Consider the following 7,745-nt stretch of genomic DNA (forward strand, 5'->3'; position numbering starts at 1 on the left):
TTTGAGTTCTAGAGCTCCAGATATGATTTTTACAAAATGACTACAGATCTGATGGAAAACAGAATCGTAGCCACCCGTGATTGCTTTTTTTTGGCTTATCCATCCTTCTCCTTTTGAAACACATTTTAAGATGTGTTCATCATCCCAATTCAGTCCCCATGATAATGGTGGTACTAAAAAGGGTTAGGGATCATTAGGATTTCATTTAGCCACAAGGATGTAATAATAATCAACATGAAAATAAACATAAGCACATAAAATCATCATTCTCCCTTTTAGGGTTTCCATGATCTTTTGCCACATGTAATCCCCTAGATCCATCATCCACCATATATGGGGTGAAGATAGGATCTTGAGATGATGTATAACATACAATTACAATAAAATAAGAAGGAGAAGAGGTGAAGATGAAATCATAAAACTAGAACAAGGTTATGAATCAAGTCGTAAGAAAGGATAAGGAGGTTCATACCAATACGAATCAAGGCTGGAAATGAACAAGAATTAAGCTCCAAACAGCCCCTTGGCTGCTCTTGATCCCAAAGAGAGAGAGAGGGACGATTTTTGAGAGAGAGGGAGGGTTTAGAGTGTTTTCCTTGTGTGTGTTCCAAATGATTCAATTTACACATTAAGTACTATTAACTAGATGGACTTTGCAAATAGGCCCATAGCCCATGGACTTCAATAAAAGGAGTTTACAAGATGATCAAAAGAGTCCAATAACATAAGAAATTAGAAATTGGTTAAATAAATTAACCCAAGGTTACAAGGATAATTAAATTAAAATAACCAAACGTACCGAGAAAACCCGGGGCGTTACACTCACTTACCATAAGAAGGAATGCGGCAACTGTAACACCAGTCAAAATAGGTCAAAAACAATCACATGTGATTATGCCAATCATGTAATGTGATTTTTGTTAAACTAGCAACGTGATAAACTTACTATGTAATTCATGTTAAAAGATGAAATTTCATACATATTTTATGATACAACTCAAAGTATACGTCCATACGATTCCAAAGATATAGAGAACGTCTAAATCTGACTTCGCATGAAGAAGTTATGATAAACCGAACACTATAAACCTCTATAATAAGAGGAATTTAAAATAAACTTAGAATTAGCTATTTATGTCTAAAAGAGAGATGTAGTACTCAAAACTACCTATGTGTGCATATAAAGAACGTCAAAAGCGGAGTTCGTATGCAAAACTTATGGCATTCCGAAGATTTAGATTTTAAAAACCTTAAACTAGCTAATTCACGACGTGATTTTTATGACGCTCACAAGAATCTGTCATAATTCGGAATCTAGAAACTGCGAGAGGATAAGATCCAGAATTCACGACGTGAGTTTTATGACACTCTCGACGTGAGGAGTAATTCTGTCATAAATCGGAATCTAGAAGCTGCGAGAGGATAAGATCCAAAATTGACGACGTGACTTTTATTACATTCACGACGTGAGGTGTCACATGGCCACCTTTCGAAGCTAGGGACGCAAATGTCAAGTCTACGGAGTGAATGATGAGACTCATGACGTGAGTTTTATGACACTCACGACGTGAGTGTCATAAAATCTTACTATAAATAGCCATTTCGACCCCAAGGCTTAGTACACCATTTCTTTCATTCTCTCTCGTTCCCGAAGGCTGTTTTCCCTTCCCGAGCTTGACTACGACGAACCTCTGACCGTTTAAATTCTATAAACATGCTACTAAGGTGAGTTTCACGACCCCACTTTCTAATATTTCGGGGGAAAACACATGCTAGTCATTGTATATATGTTATTATTATGTCTATATGATAATATATAGTTATAATAGCCGGGGTATAGTTGTTCTAAATATAATATTTTGAATATATACAACTATTATCAACTTATCGGTATGTTAATATATTAATGTAGATCTTGAGTTATAGTTAGGATTCTATATATATTTTGTGTGCGATATAGTTCCGAAGTTATATTCGGAAGTTTTATATGTTAAGTTACATAGTATGTTGCAATTAATAGTTTTATGTCAAGATAAGACTAGATATGTTATATGTTGTTATTATTAGTTTTATGTCAAGATAAAACTAGATATGTTATATGTTGTTATTATTAGTTTTATGTCAAGATAAAACTGGATATGTTGTTATTGTTAGTTTTATGTCAAGATAAAACTAGAAACGTTATATGTTGTTATTATTGGTTTTATGTCAAGATAAAACTAGAAACGTTATATGTTGTTATTATTGGTTTTATGTCACGATAAAACCTGGTTTTACTTCAAATTATAGTTGTTATACTGCCTAAATGTTATGAAATTAGGAGTAATGTTTAAAAGCATAGTCTAGTAACTTAGGCTTTTAGACATGAAAATGCTTTTGTTGTTAGAACTATAGAACGTCGTCAAAGTCTACCTGAGCTAATGTATTCATCATCTAAGATTGGGGATCTTAGTGAAAGTCCTCTGACCTGTATTCGTTAATCTCGTGTGAGCGAGGAAGTCGTGTATAATTAGTATACGGGTTGACCACCCCACTTGTGACTGTTAGCTACAGTCAACCAAAAGCGATTGATGAACTATCCTTTTATTTGTTATTGTTCCGTCGTCGATGAAACGTGCGGAAACTACCACAAGGTGGGATCCTTGTACTATCTCAAGGTGTAATCCTTGTACTACCGCAAGGTGTAATTCTTGTTCTACCTCAAGTTGTAATCCTTGTACCACCGCAAGGTGTAATCCTTGTACCACCGCAAGGTGTAATCCTTGTACTACCGCAATGTGTGATCCTTGTGATAATAATAGGAAGTATATGACTATGTCATACAGTCGCAACTACAGACTCATGGTAGCAACCTGTTAGAAACATTATACTTCGTCGCTATACAAGTATTAATGTTAAGTATAAGTTTCCCCTACTTATACCCTAGGTACTAGTTGTATATTAAGTAGACAATTATACCTAGCACACATACTCGTATAGAATTGAAATAGATTTATACGTAGTGGTTTTACTCGTATAGAATTGAAATAAGATTTATACGTAGCAACTCTCGTTTGTATGGAATTACAAACACTTATATCCATAGTATAAGAGACTTATAGGTAAACTACTTATTTGGTAAGTAAACTTTTATACCTAGGATATATATAGTAAACGTTGGAGAGTCAAAAATATACTTTCAAAAGTATACTTTTGAAACTCGGAATATGTATTATTTTATATGGAGTCAAAACCTGTGGACTCACCAACTTTATGTTGACGTATTTTAAATTGCATGTGTTTTCAGGAAGTTGATAACTATGATACGAGAAATGACGTTACACCGCCCGGTGTGTCCGCCGACGGCCGGGGTGTGACAGATTGGTATCAAAGCTATTAACTATACTGAATTAGTACGTTCTTAGGAAAGAAGAACTATAGTTTAGGGCTTATTCTGTTAGGTTTAGGTAATATCCCGTAACCTACAAATAAAAAGTATTAGTAATTATACTACTGAAGGACTACTTACGAGAGCAGTGACAAGGATAGACTTGTCGATTTGGGTTGCTGGATTTCAGAACGGCTATATGCTAAAATGATCCTGCCCTTTCGATTGTCTTGACTGGCCGATGCCTTATCAGCTAGACCTGAAGTAACAAACAATAATTAATAATACTCATGAATACAACAAACACAAAGATATAGACTTATGTATGAACTCAGTCCCGCGATGAGAACACATGTATAAACCAAAAATATAGAAAACCCAAACCCTCGATAAGAATTCAACACAATGTTTTAGGTCAAACTACTTAGTCGAGTTTTATTGTACATGGGACGAACCACAACTAAATGTAGACTGATCACCTATGTTTAATTATGGTTAGACCAATGCACAACTAAAATTGGATATGGTGTTTGATAGACTAAAACACATGAGGATTCTAGAAGATTAAAGATAGATCTCAGATCAGGATACCATCAACTCGGAGTACAAGAAGACGATGTTTCGAAAACAACATTTAGGACTTGGTATGCTCAATCTAAGTTCCTAGTTAAGCCTTTGGATTGACCAACTTAACGATCCAACAATGTTCCATTACCTCATGAATAGTGTTTGCAAACCGTACTTGGATAAATTTGTGATAGTAGTTATCGATGATATATTGATATATTCACGAACCAAGGAAGAACACGGTCAACACTTGCAAATAATCTTGGAACTACTAAGAAAAGAAAAGTTTTACGCCAAATTCTCCGAATGTGAATTTTGGATTAGAGAAGTACAAATTTTTTGAACATGTAGTTAGCAACAAAAGGATTCATGTCCAAACCTCCAAGATTAAAGCAATTAAGAATTGGGAAGCACCAAAGACGCCAACAGAAGTGCGTCAATTCTTAGGAATTGTTGGCTATTACCATAGATTCTTAGAGAATCTATCCAAAATAGCCAAGCCATTTACAACACTAACCCAGACGGATATGAAGTTCAACTGGGAAAACAAACAAGAAGTTGCTTTTCAGAAACTAGAGCAAATGTTGTGTAGTGCACCAATCATATCCCTTCCAGAGGGGATAGAAGATTTCGTTGTATACTGCGACGTATCAAATCAAGGATTGGGATGTGTGTTGACGCAAAGAGGAAAAGTTATTGCCTACGCATGACAACAACTTAAGGTGGATGAGAATAATTACACTACCCATGACCTTGAATTGGGAGCTATAGTTTTTGCACTGGGAAGTTGGAGACACAAAATTGGCCAGAGAACATATATACCTTATGTGCTGAGCCATAAATAACCCATGAGATAACTCGGAAGACTGCAAATTAAGGATCGATTAAAGGCAACACGTGATCGTTAGAAGAGCTATGCTGACGTAAGACGTAAGCCTTTAGAATTCCAAGTTGGAGATAAAGTAATATTGAAGGTCTCTCCTTGGAAAACCGTGATTCGATTGGGGAAACAAGGCAAACTAAACCCACGGTATATAGGACCTTTGAAATTCTAGCAAGAATTGGTTTTGTCGCATACCAACTTAAATTACCTCAAGAGATAAGCCGTATACACAATATTTTACAAAACTAATTAACTGTTCCCCATCCACAAGATAAATTTCAGGACGAAATTATTCTAACGGGGGGAGAATGTAACACCAGTCAAAATAGGTCAAAAACAATCACATGTGATTATGCCAATCATGTAATGTGATTTTTGTTAAACTAGTAACGTGATAAACTTACTATGTAATTCATGTTAAAGTAAGAAATTTCATACATATTTTATGATACAACTCAAAGTATACGTCCATACGATTCCAAAATTATAGAGAACGTCTAAATTTGACTTCGCATGAAGAAGTTATGATCAACCGAACACTATAAACCTCTATAATAAGAGGAATTTAAAATAAACTTAGAATTAGCTATTTATGTCTAAAAGAGAGATGTAGTACTCAAAACTACCTATGCGTGCATATAAAGAACATCAAAAGCGGAGTTCGTATGCAAAACTTATGGCATTCCGAAGATTTAGATTTTAAAAACCTTAAACTAGCTAATTCACGACGTGATTTTTATGACGCTCACAAGAATCTGTCATAATTCGGAATCTAGAAACTGCGAGAGGATAAGATCCAGAATTCACGACGTGAGTTTTATGACACTCTCGACGTGAGGAGTAATTCTGTCATAAATCGGAATCTAGAAGCTGCGAGAGGATAAGATCCAAAATTCACGACGTGAGTTTTATGACACTCACGAAGTGAGGTGTCACATGGCCACCTTTCGAAGCTAGGGACGCAAATGGCAAGTCTACGGAGTGAATCATGAGACTCACGACGTGAGTTTTATGACACTCACGACGTGAGTCTCATAAAATCTTACTATAAATAGTCATTTCGACCCCAAGGCTTAGTACACCATTTCTTTCATTCTCTCTCATTTCCGAAGGCTGTTTTCCCTTCCCGAGCTTGACTACGACAAACCTCTGACCGTTTAAATTCTATAAACACACTACTAAGGTGAGTTTCACGGCCCCACTTTCTAATATTTCGGGGGAAAACGCATGCTAGTCATTATATATATGTTATTATTATGTCTATATGATAATATATAGTTATAATAGCCGGGGTATAGTTGTTCTAAATATAATATTTTGAATATATACAACTATTATCAACTTATCGATATGTTAATATATTAATGTATATCTTGAGTTATACTTAGGATTCTATATATATTTTGTGTGCGATATAGTTCCGAAGTTATATTCGGAAGTTTTATATGTTAAGTTACATAGTATGTTGCAATTAATAGTTTTATGTCAAGATAAGACTAGATATGTTATATGTTGTTATTATTAGTTTTATGTCAAGATAAAACTAGATATGTTATATGTTGTTATTATTAGTTTTATGTCGAGATAAAACTGGATATGTTGTTATTGTTAGTTTTATGTCAAGATAAAACTAGAAACGTTATATGTTGTTATTATTGGTTTTATGTCAAGATAAAACCTGGTTGTACTTCAAGTTATAGTTGTTATACTGCCTAAATGTTATGAAATTAGGAGTAATGTTTAAAAGCATAGTCTAGTAACTTTGGCTTTTAGACATGAAAATGCTTTTGTTGTTAGAACTATAGAACGTCGTCAAAGTTTACCTGAGCTAATGTATTCATCATCTAAGATTGGGGATCTTAGTGAAAGTCCTCTGACTTGTATTTGTTAATCTCGTGTGAGCGAGGAAGTCGTGTATAATTAGTATATGGGTTGACCACCCCACTTGTGACTGTTAGCTACAGTCAACCAAAGTGAGTGATGAACTATCCTTTTATTTGTTATTGTTCTGGCGTCGATGAAATGTGCGGAAACTACCACAAGGTGTGATCCTTGTACTACCTCAAGGTGTAATCCTTGTACTACCGCAAGGTGTAATTCTTGTACTACCGCAAGTTGTAATCCTTGTACCACCGCAAGGTGTAATCCTTGTACCACCGCAAGGTGTAATCCTTGTACTACCGCAATGTGTGATCCTTGTGATAATAATAGGAGGTATATGACTATGTCATACAGTCGCAACTACAGACTCATGGTAGCAATTTGTTAGAAACATTATACTTCTTCGCTATACAAGTATTAATGTTAAGTATAAGTTTCCCCTACTTATACCCTAGGTACTACTTGTATATTAAGTAGATAATTATACATAGCACATATACTCGTATAGAATTGAAATAGATTTATACGTAGTGGTTTTAATCGTATAGAATTGAAATAAGATTTATACGTAGCAACTCTCGTTTGTATGGAATTACAAACACTTATATCCATAGTATAAGAGACTTATAGGTAAACTACTTATTTGGTAAGTAAACTTTTATACCTAGGATATATATAGTAAACGTTGGAGAGTCAAAAATATACTTTCAAAAGTATACTTTTGAAACTCGGAATATGTATTATTTTATATGGAGTCAAAACCTGTGGACTCACCAACTTTATGCTGATGTATTTTAAATTGCATGTGTTTTCAGGAAGTTGATAACTGTGATACGAGAAATGACGTTACACCGCCCGATGTTTCTGCCGACGGCCGGGGTGTGACAGCAACATCACCCAGAAAGTTTTGTGCCCCTTCCTAATCCAACACTTTCTTCATCAAACCCTAAATCAAAGTTTAGCACAACACCAGTCAGCTCTAAATCGAAACCTCGCAAGCTTTCTAATCCTTCATCTTCCTTGTCAACATGTAAAGAGTAGCACTAG

The sequence above is a fragment of the Lactuca sativa genome, chromosome 3 (genome assembly GCF_002870075.4).
Source record: "Lactuca sativa cultivar Salinas chromosome 3, Lsat_Salinas_v11, whole genome shotgun sequence".
Taxonomy (NCBI): domain Eukaryota; kingdom Viridiplantae; phylum Streptophyta; class Magnoliopsida; order Asterales; family Asteraceae; genus Lactuca; species Lactuca sativa.